Source organism: Syngnathus typhle, linkage group LG11 (genome assembly GCF_033458585.1).
Source record: "Syngnathus typhle isolate RoL2023-S1 ecotype Sweden linkage group LG11, RoL_Styp_1.0, whole genome shotgun sequence".
Taxonomy (NCBI): Eukaryota; Metazoa; Chordata; class Actinopteri; order Syngnathiformes; family Syngnathidae; genus Syngnathus; species Syngnathus typhle.
This window is the reverse complement of record NC_083748.1, coordinates 1-17,900: the sequence shown is the minus strand read 5'-3', so window position 1 is coordinate 17,900 and position 17,900 is coordinate 1.

Genomic DNA, 17,900 nt, shown 5'->3' with positions numbered 1-17,900 from the left:
GACAACCTGTAAACACATCCTTCTGTGCAATACTTTCCCCATAACGTGCAATTCTTCCAATGTGCAATATCCTCTGCCACACAATGCCTAGATCTATTTCACTTCCATAACCTGTGCACTATTTATTTTATTTCGTTTATTAGCATTACTAAACTCATACACTTCATACACTTTACGACACTTTACCACTACATTTTTATCTTCTTCTTTTTGTAAATATTCATAGCTTATATTTTTAGTTTTACTACAATTGTTGTTATTTTTCCATATTTTTCTTTTTATATTGTATTCTATTTTTTTATGCCGGAGGACTACGGTCCAGAAGTCTCTTTTTTGCACCTTTTCCCCCTACTTGTACCTTCCTGTAAATCGGGCTGTTGTTACATGCAGTTTCTCACACGTGAGATTAATAAAGTTCCTCTTAATCTTAATCTTAATCTTAATCTTTTTCGATGCCAACCTAACCAGAGTGACGGGAGCGGCACAATTCAGAAAAAGTGCTCAGCTCGCCGAGAAAATGCGATTCAAGCAATAAAATTAAAAATGCTTATTAAACATAAACCAAACGTTGGAGGTGGTCATTTCTTCATGCGCAGTGAATAACTCGGCACTCTAAAGCACCCGAGGGCGTTTTTTTCGATGCCAACCTAACCAGAGTGACGGGAGCGGCACAATTCAGAAAAAGTGCTCAGCTCGCCGAGAAAATGCGATTTAAGCAATAAAATTAAAAATGCTTATAAAAAATAAACCAAACGTTGGAGGTGGTCATTTCTTAATGCGCAGTAATAAACTCGGCACTCTAAAGAACCCGAGAGCGTTTTTTTCGATGCCAACCTAACCAGAGTGACGGGAGCGGCACAATTCAGAAAAAGTGCTCAGCTCGCCGAGAAAATGCGATTTAAGCAATAAAATTAAAAATGCTTATTAAACATAAACCAAACGTTGGAGGCGGTCATTTCTTCATGCGCAGTGAATAACTCGGCACTCTAAAGCACCCGAGAGCGTTTTTTTCGATGCCAACCTAACCAGAGTGACGGGAGCGGCACAATTCAGAAAAAGCGCTCAGCTCGCCGAGAAAATGCGATTTAAGCAATAAAATTAAAAATGCTTATTAAACATAAACCATACGTTGGAGGTGGTCATTTCTTCATGCGCAGTGATAAACTCGGCACTCTAAAGCACCCGAGAGGGTTTTTTTCGATGCCAACCTAACCAGAGTGACGGGAGCGGCACAATTCAGAAAAAGTGCTCAGCTCGCCGAGAAAATGCGATTTAAGCAATAAAATTAAAAATGCTTATAAAACATAAACCAAACGTTGGAGGTGGTCATTTCTTAATGCGCAGTAATAAACTCGGCACTCTAAAGCACCCGAGAGCGTTTTTTTCGATGCCAACCTAACCAGAGTGACGGGAGCGGCACAATTCAGAAAAAGTGCTCAGCTCGCCGAGAAAATGCGATTTAAGCAATAAAATTAAAAATGCTTATAAAACATAAACCAAACGTTGGAGGTGGTCATTTCTTAATGCGCAGTAATAAACTCGGCACTCTAAAGCACCCGTGAGCGTTTTTTTCGATGCCAACCTAACCAGAGTGACGGGAACGGCACAATTCAGAAAAAGTGCTCAGCTCGCCGAGAAAATGCGATTTAAGCAATAAAATTAAAAATGCTTATTAAACATAAACCAAACGTTGGAGGTGGTCATTTCTTCATGCGCAGTGAATAACTCGGCACTCTAAAGCACCCGAGAGCGTTTTTTTCGATGCCAACCTAACCAGAGTGACGGGAGCGGCACAATTCAGAAAAAGCGCTCAGCTCGCCGAGAAAATGCGATTTAAGCAATAAAATTAAAAATGCTTATAAAACATAAACCAAACGTTGGAGGTGGTCATTTCTTCATGCGCAGTGAATAACTCGGCACTCTAAAGCACCCGAGAGCGTTTTTTTCGATGCCAACCTAACCAGAGTGACGGGAGCGGCACAATTCAGAAAAAGTGCTCAGCTCTCCGAGAAAATGCGATTTAAGCAATAAAATTAAAAATGCTTATAAAACATAAACCAAACGTTGGAGGTGGTCATTTCTTAATGCGCAGTAACAAACTCGGCACTCTAAAGCACCCGTGAGCGTTTTTTTCGATGCCAACCTAACCAGAGTGACGGGAGCGGCACAATTCAGAAAAAGTGCTCAGCTCGCCGAGAAAATGCGATTTAAGCAATAAAATTAAAAATGCTTATAAAACATAAACCAAACGTTGGAAGTGGTCATTTCTTCATGCGCAGTGATAAACTCGGCACTCTAAAGCACCCGAGAGCGTTTTTTTCGATGCCAACCTAACCAGAGTTACGGGAGCGGCACAATTCAGAAAAAGCGCTCAGCTCGCCGAGAAAATGCGATTTAAGCAATAAAATTAAAAATGCTTATAAAACATAAACCAAACGTTGGAGGTGGTCATTTCTTCATGCGCAGTGATAAACTCGGCACTCTAAAGCACCCGAGAGCGTTTTTTTCGATGCCAACCTAACCAGAGTGACGGGAGCGGCACAATTCAGAAAAAGTGCTCAGCTCGCCGAGAAAATGCGATTTAAGCAATAACATTAAAAATGCTTATAAAACATAAACCAAACGTTGGAGGTGGTCATTTCTTCATGCGCAGTGATAAACTCGGCACTCTAAAGCACCCGAGAGCGTTTTTTTTCGATGCCAACCTAACCAGAGTGACGGGAGCGGCACAATTCAGAAAAAGTGCTCAGCTCTCCGAGAAAATGCGATTTAAGCAATAAAATTAAAAATGCTTATAAAACATAAACCAAACGTTGGAGGTGGTCATTTCTTCATGCGCAGTGATAAACTCGGCACTCTAAAGCACCCGAGAGCGTTTTTTTCGATGCCAACCTAACCAGAGTGACGGGAGCGGCACAATTCAGAAAAAGTGCTCAGCTCGCCGAGAAAATGCGATTTAAGCAATAAAATTAAAAATGCTTATTAAACATAAACCAAACGTTGGAGGTGGTCATTTCTTCATGCGCAGTGATAAACTCGGCACTCTAAAGCACCCGAGAGCGTTTTTTTCGATGCCAACCTAACCAGAGTGACGGGAGCGGCACAATTCAGAAAAAGTGCTCAGCTCGCCGAGAAAATGCGATTGAAGCAATAAAATTAAAAATGCTTATAAAACATAAATCAAACGTTGGAGGTGGTCATTTCTTCATGCGCAGTGATAAACTCGGCACTCTAAAGCACCCGAGAGCGTTTTTTTTGAATTTTCTAAGATGGCGCCGCCCTGTGTGCAGCCTGTAGCAACAGCTCTCCTCTCTTTCCCCCCTTTTTCACTTTTATTTATTATTTCTAGTTTTCTTTCTAAGTTTTGCTCTCTACTAGGGGGAACCTTGTGCGAGCCTGCACATGTTAAACCTAGTTCGGGAGCTTTTTTGGCCGTAGTCCTTCTTTTTTCGTTACTTTTTCAACCGGCACGTGGTGGTGCATTCAGTGGAGTCGCCGCGAGTCTCATTGTTTACAGCCGAGACCAGCTGCTTGCCGCACGACCCGGATCCTTCTACTTCGCCACGAAACCTAAGGTTCCGGAGGAACTAAGAAGACGGAGGAGAGGCTGTAGAGGATCGGGAAAGAGGAAAAAGCAGCCGTGTTTACCGTCCGTTGTAACGGGAAATGTCCGCTCGCTACACGGGAAGATGGATGAGCTCGCGGCCCTGACGCGATTCAACGGACTTTACAGGGACGCGAGTCTGCTGTGTTTTTCTGAATCGTGGCTGACTGACACCATCCCGGACTCCGCTGTTTCTCTACCCGGGTTCAGACTGGAGAGAGCGGATAGGAGCGCAGCTCAGAGCGGTAAGACGAGAGGCGGTGGAATCGCGGTTTACATAAATGAAGCGTGGTGCAAGCAGTCCCATGTTTACGTCAGAGAGAAACACTGCTCCGAGGACATCGAGTTTCTGACTATAAGCATGAGACCTTACTACCTCCCGAGGGAATTTGGACATATTATTCTGGTGTGTGTCTACATTCCCCCGTCTGCAAATGCGGCGCGCGCGCGTGACGTCATTCACAGCGCCGTGTGCAAGCTGCAGACAGACCATCCACGGGCCTTCATTGCAATTACCGGTGATTTCAATCATGCCTCTCTGTCTTCCACGCTGCCCACCTTCACTCAGTACGTAAACTGTGCTACCAGGGACAATAAGATACTGGACCACTTCTATTGCAATGCTGAGGGAGCATTCACAGCCTCTGCCCTCCCCCCACTGGGCCGTTCAGACCACAACCTGGTACTACTCACCTCCCAATACTCACCCAAGGTGAGAAGAGACCCCCCGCAGGTAAAGGAAGTGAGGGTTTGGAGCGAGGAAGCCATCGAGCATCTGAGAAGCTGCCTTGAGTCTACCGACTGGGAGGTTTTCTACAGTGATCATGGCGAGGACATCGACGCCCTCACTGACTGCATCACGGACTATATTAATTTCTGCGTTGAGAGCACAATACCTACTAAGAGGGTGCGTTGCTACTCAAATAACCACCCCTGGATGACCCCGCATCTGAAAGCCCTTATCAACAAGAAGTGGTGGGCTTTTAGACGCGGGGACAGAGAGGAGCAGAAGAGGCTGCAGCATCTGCTCCAGAGGACGATACGCGAAGCAAAGCGGGACTTCGCTAGGAAGGTGGAGGAGGAACTCGCACAGAAGAACGTGCGGGATGTGTGGCGTGGCCTGAGGACTATGTCTGGTTCTGGACGGAGAGCGTGTGGCAGCATTAACGGGGATCAACGCTGGGCGGATGAGCTTAACCAGCACTTCAACCGTTTTGGCCTGTCCCCACTCCCTCTCACCCCCCTGCCCGCTGCCCCCCCCAGCCTCCCATTGCCTGGATACCTGGATCCACCCCCCCGCCTGCCTCATGGACAATCAACCCACTCCCCCCTGCTTCATGGCCACTTAACACCCTCCCGCCCACCACATGGACAATCACCCATCTCCCCCAATGACTCACCACGGCCTTCAACCTCATCTCAGCCCCCTCCCCTCTCCTTCACTCCTGCTCAGGTGAGGAGAGAGCTGGGGAGGCTGAAACAGAGAAAGGCCCCGGGTCCGGATGGCATCTCCCCCAGGCTGCTACGGACATGTGCTGATGATCTCTGCCATGTTCTATGCCACCTCCTCAACCTGAGCCTCAGCCTGGCGAAGGTGCCTAGCGCATGGAAGACATCCTCCATCGTCCCAGTTCCCAAAACACCGCACGCCAAGGAACCGGCCCACTTCAGACCCGTCGCCCTCACTTCCCACATCATGAAGGTGATGGAACGCCTGGTCCTCAGCCACCTCCGCTCCGTGGTGAGCCCCACTCTGGATCCGCTGCAGTTTGCCTACAAGATCGGCATTGGGGTGGAAGACGCCGTCATCTACCTGCTGCAGCGGACGCTCACCCACCTGGAGTCCGCCGGCAGCGCTGTGAGGGTCATGTTCTTTGACTTCTCCAGTGCCTTCAACACCATCTCGCCGGCCCTGCTACGAGTGAAGCTGCTAGACACTGGAGTGGACCATCACCTCACTGACTGGACCATTGACTACCTCACTAACCGGCCCCAGTACGTGCAACTGCGTGGCTGCCGATCAGAGGTGGTAGTCTGCAGCACTGGAGCACCTCAGGGCACAGTCCTGTCCCCATTTCTTTTCACACTGTACACCTCGGACTTCACGCATAACACTGACATCTGTCATCTCCAGAAGTTCTCCGATGACTCAACCATAGTTGGCTGTATGTCTAAGGGGGGCGAGCTGGAGTACCTGTCGGCCATCAGCGCCTTTGTGGACTGGTGTGAGCACAATCACCTGTGCTTGAACACCAGTAAGACGAAGGAGCTGGTGATTGACTTTAGGAGAGGAGCACCTCCCCACTCACCGGTGAACATCCAGGGTCAGGACATTGAGGTCGTGGACAGTTTCAGGTACCTGGGTGTTCACCTCAACAATAAACTGAACTGGACGGATCACATGAACGCCGTCTACAAGAAGGGACAGAGCCGCCTCCATCTCCTGAGGAGACTCAGCTCCTTTGGAGTGAGCAGGCCTCTGCTAAAAACCTTCTATGACTCAGTGGTAGCCTCTGCTATCCTCTACGCTGTGGTCTGTTGGGCTCCGAGCAGCACAGAGAGGGATAGGAAGAGGCTCAACAAACTGGTTAAGAGGGCCAGCTCTGTGGTGGGCTGCCCTCTAGACACTGTTGAGGAGGTGGGCGAGAGGAGGGTGCTAGCCAGGCTAGCATCCATCAGGAACAACCCCTCTCACCCACTGCATTTGACCTTGGAGAACTTGAGCAGCTCCTTCAGTCAGAGACTCAGACTCCCCCCGTGTAAGAAGGAACGCTACCGCAGCTCCTTCATCCCCACCGCAATCAGGCTGTACAATGACAACCTGTAAACACATCCTTCTGTGCAATACTTTCCCCATAACGTGCAATTCTTCCAATGTGCAATATCCTCTGCCACACAATGCCTAGATCTATTTCACTTCCATAACCTGTGCACTATTTATTTTATTTCGTTTATTAGCATTACTAAACTCATACACTTCATACACTTTACGACACTTTACCACTACATTTTTATCTTCTTCTTTTTGTAAATATTCATAGCTTATATTTTTAGTTTTACTACAATTGTTGTTATTTTTCCATATTTTTCTTTTTATATTGTATTCTATTTTTTTATGCCGGAGGACTACGGTCCAGAAGTCTCTTTTTTGCACCTTTTCCCCCTACTTGTACCTTCCTGTAAATCGGGCTGTTGTTACATGCAGTTTCTCACACGTGAGATTAATAAAGTTCCTCTTAATCTTAATCTTAATCTTAATCTTTTTCGATGCCAACCTAACCAGAGTGACGGGAGCGGCACAATTCAGAAAAAGTGCTCAGCTCGCCGAGAAAATGCGATTCAAGCAATAAAATTAAAAATGCTTATTAAACATAAACCAAACGTTGGAGGTGGTCATTTCTTCATGCGCAGTGAATAACTCGGCACTCTAAAGCACCCGAGGGCGTTTTTTTCGATGCCAACCTAACCAGAGTGACGGGAGCGGCACAATTCAGAAAAAGTGCTCAGCTCGCCGAGAAAATGCGATTTAAGCAATAAAATTAAAAATGCTTATAAAAAATAAACCAAACGTTGGAGGTGGTCATTTCTTAATGCGCAGTAATAAACTCGGCACTCTAAAGAACCCGAGAGCGTTTTTTTCGATGCCAACCTAACCAGAGTGACGGGAGCGGCACAATTCAGAAAAAGTGCTCAGCTCGCCGAGAAAATGCGATTTAAGCAATAAAATTAAAAATGCTTATTAAACATAAACCAAACGTTGGAGGCGGTCATTTCTTCATGCGCAGTGAATAACTCGGCACTCTAAAGCACCCGAGAGCGTTTTTTTCGATGCCAACCTAACCAGAGTGACGGGAGCGGCACAATTCAGAAAAAGCGCTCAGCTCGCCGAGAAAATGCGATTTAAGCAATAAAATTAAAAATGCTTATTAAACATAAACCATACGTTGGAGGTGGTCATTTCTTCATGCGCAGTGATAAACTCGGCACTCTAAAGCACCCGAGAGGGTTTTTTTCGATGCCAACCTAACCAGAGTGACGGGAGCGGCACAATTCAGAAAAAGTGCTCAGCTCGCCGAGAAAATGCGATTTAAGCAATAAAATTAAAAATGCTTATAAAACATAAACCAAACGTTGGAGGTGGTCATTTCTTAATGCGCAGTAATAAACTCGGCACTCTAAAGCACCCGAGAGCGTTTTTTTCGATGCCAACCTAACCAGAGTGACGGGAGCGGCACAATTCAGAAAAAGTGCTCAGCTCGCCGAGAAAATGCGATTTAAGCAATAAAATTAAAAATGCTTATAAAACATAAACCAAACGTTGGAGGTGGTCATTTCTTAATGCGCAGTAATAAACTCGGCACTCTAAAGCACCCGTGAGCGTTTTTTTCGATGCCAACCTAACCAGAGTGACGGGAACGGCACAATTCAGAAAAAGTGCTCAGCTCGCCGAGAAAATGCGATTTAAGCAATAAAATTAAAAATGCTTATTAAACATAAACCAAACGTTGGAGGTGGTCATTTCTTCATGCGCAGTGAATAACTCGGCACTCTAAAGCACCCGAGAGCGTTTTTTTCGATGCCAACCTAACCAGAGTGACGGGAGCGGCACAATTCAGAAAAAGTGCTCAGCTCGCCGAGAAAATGCGATTTAAGCAATAAAATTAAAAATGCTTATAAAACATAAACCAAACGTTGGAGGTGGTCATTTCTTAATGCGCAGTAATAAACTCGGCACTCTAAAGCACCCGAGAGCGTTTTTTTCGATGCCAACCTAACCAGAGTGACGGGAGCGGCACAATTCAGAAAAAGTGCTCAGCTCGCCGAGAAAATGCGATTTAAGCAATAAAATTAAAAATGCTTATTAAACATAAACCAAACGTTGGAGGTGGTCATTTCTTCATGCGCAGTGATAAACTCGGCACTCTAAAGCACCCGAGAGCGTTTTTTTCGATGCCAACCTAACCAGAGTGACGGGAGCGGCACAATTCAGAAAAAGTGCTCAGCTCGCCGAGAAAATGCGATTTAAGCAATAAAACTAAAAATGCTTATAAAACATAAACCAAACGTTGGAGGTGGTCATTTCTTAATGCGCAGTAATAAGCTCGGCACTCTAAAGCACCCGAGAGCGTTTTTTTCGATGCCAACCTAACCAGAGTGACGGGAGCGGCACAATTCAGAAAAAGTGCTCAGCTCGCCGAGAAAATGCGATTTAAGCAATAAAATTAAAAATGCTTATTAAACATAAACCAAACGTTGGAGGTGGTCATTTCTTCATGCGCAGTGAATAACTCGGCACTCCAAAGCACCCGATAGCGTTTTTTTCGATGCCAACCTAACCAGAGTGACGGGAGCGGCACAATTCAGAAAAAGTGCTCAGCTCGCCGAGAAAATGCGATTTAAGCAATAAAATTAAAAATGCTTATAAAACATAAACCAAACGTTGGAAGTGGTCATTTCTTCATGCGCAGTGATAAACTCGGCACTCTAAAGCACCCGAGAGCGTTTTTTTCGATGCCAACCTAACCAGAGTTACGGGAGCGGCACAATTCAGAAAAAGCGCTCAGCTCGCCGAGAAAATGCGATTTAAGCAATAAAATTAAAAATGCTTATAAAACATAAACCAAACGTTGGAGGTGGTCATTTCTTCATGCGCAGTGATAAACTCGGCACTCTAAAGCACCCGAGAGCGTTTTTTTCGATGCCAACCTAACCAGAGTGACGGGAGCGGCACAATTCAGAAAAAGCGCTCAGCTCGCCGAGAAAATGCGATTTAAGCAATAAAATTAAAAATGCTTATAAAACATAAACCAAACGTTGGAGGTGGTCATTTCTTCATGCGCAGTGATAAACTCGGCACTCTAAAGCACCCGAGAGCGTTTTTTTCGATGCCAACCTAACCAGAGTGACGGGAGCGGCACAATTCAGAAAAAGTGCTCAGCTCGCCGAGAAAATGCGATTTAAGCAATAAAATTAATTTTTTTTATAAAACATAAACCAAACGTTGGAGGTGGTCATTTATTCATGCGCAGTGAATAACTCGGCACTCTAAAGCACCCGAGAGCGTTTTTTTCGATGCCAACCTAACCAGAGTGACGGGAGCGGCACAATTCAGAAAAAGTGCTCAGCTCGCCGAGAAAATGCGATTTAAGCAATAAAATTAAAAATGCTTATAAAACATAAACCAAACGTTGGAGGTGGTCATTTCTTAATGCGCTGTAATAAACTCGGCACTCTAAAGCACCCGAGAGCGTTTTTTTCGATGCCAACCTAACCAGAGTGACGGGAGCGGCACAATTCAGAAAAAGTGCTCAGCTCGCCGAGAAAATGCGATTTAAGCAATAAAATTAAAAATGCTTATAAAACATAAACCAAACGTTGGAGGTGGTCATTTCTTAATGCGCAGTAATAAACTCGGCACTCTAAAGCACCCGAGAGCGTTTTTTTCGATGCCAACCTAACCAGAGTGACGGGAGCGGCACAATTCAGAAAAAGTGCTCAGCTCGCCGAGAAAATGCGATTTAAGCAATAAAATTAAAAATGCTTATAAAACATAAATCAAACGTTGGAGGTGGTCATTTCTTAATGCGCAGTAATAAACTCGGCACTCTAAAGCACCCGAGAGCGTTTTTTTCGATGCCAACCTAACCAGAGTGACGGGAGCGGCACAATTCAGAAAAAGTGCTCAGCTCGCCTTAGAAAATGCGATTTAAGCAATAAAATTAAAAATGCTTATTAAACATAAACCAAACGTTGGAGGTGGTCATTTCTTCATGCGCAGTGAATAACTCGGCACTCTAAAGCACCCGAGAGCGTTTTTTTCGATGCCAACCTAACCAGAGTGACGGGAGCGGCACAATTCAGAAAAAGCGCTCAGCTCGCCGAGAAAATGCGATTTTAGCAATAAAATTAAAAATGCTTATTAAACATAAACCAAACGTTGGAGGTGGTCATTTCTTCATGCGCAGTGAATAACTCGGCACTCTAAAGCACCCGAGAGCGTTTTTTTCGATGCCAACCTAACCAGAGTGACGGGAGCGGCACAATTCAGAAAAAGCGCTCAGCTCGCCGAGAAAATGCGATTTAAGCAATAAAATTAAACATGCTTATAAAACATAAACCAAACGTTGGAGGTGGTCATTTCTTCATGCGCAGTGATAAACTCGGCACTCTAAAGCACCCGAGAGCGTTTTTTTTCGATGCCAACCTAACCAGAGTGACGGGAGCGGCACAATTCAGAAAAAGTGCTCAGCTCGCCGAGAAAATGCGATTTAAGCAATAAAATTAAAAATGCTTATAAAACATAAACCAAACGTTGGAGGTGGTCATTTCTTAATGCGCAGTAATAAACTCGGCAATCTAAAGCACCCGAGAGCGTTTTTTTCGATGCCAACCTAACCAGAGTGACGGGAGCGGCACAATTCAGAAAAAGCGCTCAGCTCGCCGAGAAAATGCGATTTAAGCAATAAAATTAAAAATGCTTATAAAACATAAACCAAACGTTGGAGGTGGTCATTTCTTCATGCGCAGTGATAAACTCGGCACTCTAAAGCACCCGAGAGCGTTTTTTTCGATGCCAACCTAACCAGAGTGACGGGAGCGGCACAATTCAGAAAAAGCGCTCAGCTCGCCGAGAAAATGCGATTTAAGCAATAAAATTAAAAATGCTTATAAAACATAAACCAAACGTTGGAGGTGGTCATTTCTTCATGCGCAGTGATAAACTCGGCACTCTAAAGCACCCGAGAGCGTTTTTTTCGATGCCAACCTAACCAGAGTGACGGGAGCGGCACAATTCAGAAAAAGTGCTCAGCTCGCCGAGAAAATGCGATTTAAGCAATAAAATTAAAAATGCTTATAAAACATAAACCAAACGTTGGAGGTGGTCATTTCTTCATGCGCAGTGAATAACTCGGCACTCTAAAGCACCCGAGAGCGTTTTTTTCGATGCCAACCTAACCAGAGTGACGGGAGCGGCACAATTCAGAAAAAGTGCTCAGCTCGCCGAGAAAATGCGATTTAAGCAATAAAATTAAAAATGCTTATAAAACATAAACCAAACGTTGGAGGTGGTCATTTCTTAATGCGCAGTAATAAACTCGGCACTCTAAAGCACCCGTGAGCGTTTTTTTCGATGCCAACCTAACCAGAGTGACGGGAGCGGCACAATTCAGAAAAAGTGCTCAGCTCGCCGAGAAAATGCGATTTAAGCAATAAAATTAAAAATGCTTATTAAACATAAACCAAACGTTGGAGGTGGTCATTTCTTCATGCGCAGTGAATAACTCGGCACTCTAAAGCACCCGAGAGCGTTTTTTTCGATGCCAACCTAACCAGAGTGACGGGAGCGGCACAATTCAGAAAAAGCCAGCTCGCCGAGAAAATGCGATTTAAGCAATAAAATTAAAAATGCTTATAAAACATAAACCAAACGTTGGAGGTGGTCATTTCTTCATGCGCAGTGATAAACTCGGCACTCTAAAGCACCCGAGAGCGTTTTTTTCGATGCCAACCTAACCAGAGTGACGGGAGCGGCACAATTCAGAAAAAGTGCTCAGCTCGCCGAGAAAATGCGATTCAAGCAATAAAATTAAAAATGCTTATTAAACATAAACCAAACGTTGGAGGTGGTCATTTCTTCATGCGCAGTGAATAACTCGGCACTCTAAAGCACCCGAGAGGGTTTTTTTCGATGCCAACCTAACTAGAGTGACGGGAGCGGCACAATTCAGAAAAAGTGCTCAGCTCGCCGAGAAAATGCGATTTAAGCAATAAAATTAAAAATGCTTATAAAACATAAACCAAACGTTGGAGGTGGTCATTTCTTAATGCGCAGTAATAAACTCGGCACTCTAAAGCACCCGAGAGCGTTTTTTTCGATGCCAACCTAACCAGAGTGACGGGAGCGGCACAATTCAGAAAAAGTGCTCAGCTCGCCGAGAAAATGCGATTTAAGCAATAAAATTAAAAATGCTTATAAAACATGAACCAAACGTTGGAGGTGGTCATTTCTTAATGCGCAGTAATAAACTCGGCACTCTAAAGCACCCGAGAGCGTTTTTTTCGATGCCAACCTAACCAGAGTGACGGGAGCGGCACAATTCAGAAAAAGTGCTCAGCTCGCCGAGAAAATGCGATTTAAGCAATAAAATTAAAAATGCTTATTAAACATAAACCAAACGTTGGAGGTGGTCATTTCTTCATGCGCAGTGAATAACTCGGCACTCTAAAGCACCCGATAGCGTTTTTTTCGATGCCAACCTAACCAGAGTGACGGGAGCGGCACAATTCAGAAAAAGTGCTCAGCTCGCCGAGAAAATGCGATTTAAGCAATAAAATTAAAAATGCTTATAAAACATAAACCAAACGTTGGAGGTGGTCATTTCTTAATGCGCAGTAATAAACTCGGCACTCTAAAGCACCCGAGAGCGTTTTTTTCGATGCCAACCTAACCAGAGTGACGGGAGCGGCACAATTCAGAAAAAGTGCTCAGCTCGCCGAGAAAATGCGATTTAAGCAATAAAATTAAAAATGCTTATAAAACATAAACCAAACGTTGGAGGTGGTCATTTCTTAATGCGCAGTAATAAACTCGGCACTCTAAAGCACCCGAGAGCGTTTTTTTCGATGCCAACCTAACCAGAGTGACGGGAGCGGCACAATTCAGAAAAAGCGCTCAGCTCGCCGAGAAAATGCGATTTAAGCAATAAAATTAAAAATGCTTATAAAACATAAACCAAACGTTGGAGGTGGTCATTTCTTCGTGCGCAGTGAATAACTCGGCACTCTAAAGCACCCGAGAGCGTTTTTTTCGATGCCAACCTAACCAGAGTGACGGGAGCGGCACAATTCAGAAAAAGTGCTCAGCTCGCCGAGAAAATGCGATTTAAGCAATAAAATTAAAAATGCTTATAAAACATAAACCAAACGTTGGAGGTGGTCATTTCTTAATGCGCAGTAATAAACTCGGCACTCTAAAGCACCCGAGAGCGTTTTTTTCGATGCCAACCTAACCAGAGTGACGGGAGCGGCACAATTCAGAAAAAGTGCTCAGCTCGCCGAGAAAATGCGATTTAAGCAATAAAATTAAAAATGCTTATTAAACATAAACCAAACGTTGGAGGTGGTCATTTCTTCATGCGCAGTGAATAACTCGGCACTCTAAAGCACCCGAGAGCGTTTTTTTCGATGCCAACCTAACCAGAGTGACGGGAGCGGCACAATTCAGAAAAAGCGCTCAGCTCGCCGAGAAAATGCGATTTAAGCAATAAAATTAAAAATGCTTATTAAACATAAACCAAACGTTGGAGGTGGTCATTTCTTCATGCGCAGTGAATAACTCGGCACTCTAAAGCACCCGAGAGCGTTTTTTCGATGCCAACCTAACCAGAGTGACGGGAGCGGCACAATTCAGAAAAAGCGCTCAGCTCGCCGAGAAAATGCGATTTAAGCAATAAAATTAAAAATGCTTATAAAACATAAACCAAACGTTGGAGGTGGTCATTTCTTAATGCGCAGTAATAAACTCGGCAATCTAAAGCACCCGAGAGCGTTTTTTTCGATGCCAACCTAACCAGAGTGACGGGAGCGGCACAATTCAGAAAAAGCGCTCAGCTCGCCGAGAAAATGCGATTTAAGCAATAAAATTAAAAATGCTTATAAAACATAAACCAAACGTTGGAGGTGGTCATTTCTTCATGCGCAGTGATAAACTCGGCACTCTAAAGCACCCGAGAGCGTTTTTTTCGATGCCAACCTAACCAGAGTGACGGGAGCGGCACAATTCAGAAAAAGCGCTCAGCTCGCCGAGAAAATGCGATTTAAGCAATAAAATTAAAAATGCTTATAAAACATAAACCAAACGTTGGAGGTGGTCATTTCTTCATGCGCAGTGATAAACTCGGCACTCTAAAGCACCCGAGAGCGTTTTTTTCGATGCCAACCTAACCAGAGTGACGGGAGCGGCACAATTCAGAAAAAGTGCTCAGCTTGCCGAGAAAATGCGAATTAAGCAATAAAATTAAAAATGCTTATAAAACATAAACCAAACGTTGGAGGTGGTCATTTCTTCATGCGCAGTGATAAACTCGGCACTCTAAAGCACCCGAGAGCGTTTTTTTCGATGTTAACCTAACCAGAGTGACGGGAGCGGCACAATTCAGAAAAAGTGCTCAGCTCGCCGAGAAAATGCGATTTAAGCAATAAAATTAAAAATGCTTATAAAACATAAACCAAACGTTGGAGGTGGTCATTTCTTCATGCGCAGTGAATAACTCGGCACTCTAAAGCACCCGAGAGCGTTTTTTTCAATGCCAACCTAACCAGAGTGACGGGAGCGGCACAATTCAGAAAAAGTGCTCAGCTCGCCGAGAAAATGCGATTTAAGCAATAAAATTAAAAATGCTTATAAAACATAAACCAAACGTTGGAGGTGGTCATTTCTTAATGCGCAGTAATAAACTCGGCACTCTAAAGCACCCGAGAGCGTTTTTTTCAATGCCAACCTAACCAGAGTGACGGGAGCGGCACAATTCAGAAAAAGCGCTCAGCTCGCCGAGAAAATGCGATTTAAGCAATAAAATTAAAAATGCTTATTAAACATAAACCAAACGTTGGAGGTGGTCATTTCTTCATGCGCAGTGAATAACTCGGCACTCTAAAGCACCCGAGAGCGTTTTTTTCGATGCCAACCTAACCAGAGTGACGGGAGCGGCACAATTCAGAAAAAGCGCTCAGCTCGCCGAGAAAATGCGATTTAAGCAATAAAATTAAAAATGCTTATAAAACATAAACCAAACGTTGGAGGTGGTCATTTCTTCATGCGCAGTGATAAACTCGGCACTCTAAAGCACCCGAGAGCGTTTTTTTCGATGCCAACCTAACCAGAGTGACGGGAGCGGCACAATTCAGAAAAAGTGCTCAGCTCGCCGAGAAAATGCGATTTAAGCAATAAAATTAAAAATGCTTATAAAACATAAACCAAACGTTGGAGGTGGTCATTTCTTAATGCGCAGTAATAAACTCGGCACTCTAAAGCACCCGAGAGCGTTTTTTTCGATGCCAACCTAACCAGAGTGACGGGAGCGGCACAATTCAGAAAAAGTGCTCAGCTCGCCGAGAAAATGCGATTTAAGCAATAAAATTAAAAATGCTTATAAAACATAAACCAAACGTTGGAGGTGGTCATTTCTTAATGCGCAGTAATAAACTCGGCACTCTAAAGCACCCGAGAGCGTTTTTTTCGATGCCAACCTAACCAGAGTGACGGGAGCGGCACAATTCAGAAAAAGTGCTCAGCTCGCCGAGAAAATGCGATTTAAGCAATAAAATTAAAAATGCTTATTAAACATAAACCAAACGTTGGAGGTGGTCATTTCTTCATGCGCAGTGAATAACTCGGCACTCTAAAGCACCCGAGAGCGTTTTTTTCAATGCCAACCTAACCAGAGTGACGGGAGCGGCACAATTCAGAAAAAGCGCTCAGCTCGCCGAGAAAATGCGATTTAAGCAATAAAATTAAAAATGCTTATAAAACATAAACCAAACGTTGGAGGTGGTCATTTCTTCATGCGCAGTGAATAACTCGGCACTCTAAAGCACCCGAGAGCGTTTTTTTTGATGCCAACCTAACCAGAGTGACGGGAGCGGCACAATTCAGAAAAAGTGCTCAGCTCGCCGAGAAAATGCGATTTAAGCAATAAAATTAAAAATGCTTATAAAACATAAACCAAACGTTGGAGGTGGTCATTTCTTAATGCGCAGTAATAAACTCGGCACTCTAAAGCACCCGTGAGCGTTTTTTTCGATGCCAACCTAACCAGAGTGACGGGAGCGGCACAATTCAGAAAAAGTGCTCAGCTCGCCGAGAAAATGCGATTTAAGCAATAAAATTAAAAATGCTTATAAAACATAAACCAAACGTTGGAGGTGGTCATTTCTTCATGCGCAGTGATAAAGTCGGCACTCTAAAGCACCCGAGAGCGTTTTTTTCGATGCCAACCTAACCAGAGTGACGGGAGCGGCACAATTCAGAAAAAGTGCTCAGCTCGCCGAGAAAATGCGATTCAAGCAATAAAATTAAAAATGCTTATTAAACATAAACCAAACGTTGGAGGTGGTCATTTCTTCATGCGCAGTGATAAACTCGGCACTCTAAAGCACCCGAGAGCGTTTTTTTCGATTCCAACCTAACCAGAGTGACGGGAGTGGCACAATTCAGAAAAAGTGCTCAGCTCGCCGAGAAAATGCGATTTAAGCAATAAAATTAAAAATGCTTATAAAACATAAACCAAACGTTGGAGGTGGTCATTTCTTCATGCGCAGTGAATAACTCGGCACTCTAAAGCACCCGAGAGCGTTTTTTTCGATGCCAACCTAACCAGAGTGACGGGAGCGGCACAATTCAGAAAAAGTGCTCAGCTCGCCGAGAAAATGCGATTCAAGCAATAAAATTAAAAATGCTTATTAAACATAAACCAAACGTTGGAGGTGGTCATTTCTTCATGCGCAGTGAATAACTCGGCACTCTAAAGCACCCGAGAGCGTTTTTTTCGATGCCAACCTAACCAGAGTGACGGGAGCGGCACAATTCAGAAAAAGTGCTCAGCTCGCCGAGAAAATGCGATTTAAGCAATAAAATTAAAAATGCTTATAAAACATAAACCAAACGTTGGAGGTGGTCATTTCTTAATGCGCAGTAATAAACTCGGCACTCTAAAGCACCCGAGAGCGTTTTTTTCGATGCCAACCTAACCAGAGTGACGGGAGCGGCACAATTCAGAAAAAGTGCTCAGCTCGCCGAGAAAATGCGATTTAAGCAATAAAATTAAAAATGCTTATAAAACATAAACCAAACGTTGGAGGTGGTCATTTCTTCATGCGCAGTAATAAACTCGGCACTCTAAAGCACCCGAGAGCGTTTTTTTCGATGCCAACCTAACCAGAGTGACGGGAGCGGCACAATTCAGAAAAAGCGCTCAGCTCGCCGAGAAAATGCGATTTAAGCAATAAAATTAAAAATGCTTATAAAACATAAACCAAACGTTGGAGGTGGTCATTTCTTCGTGCGCAGTGAATAACTCGGCACTCTAAAGCACCCGAGAGCGTTTTTTTCGATGCCAACCTAACCAGAGTGACGGGAGCGGCACAATTCAGAAAAAGTGCTCAGCTCGCCGAGAAAATGCGATTTAAGCAATAAAATTAAAAATGCTTATAAAACATAAACCAAACGTTGGAGGTGGTCATTTCTTAATGCGCAGTAATAAACTCGGCACTCTAAAGCACCCGAGAGCGTTTTTTT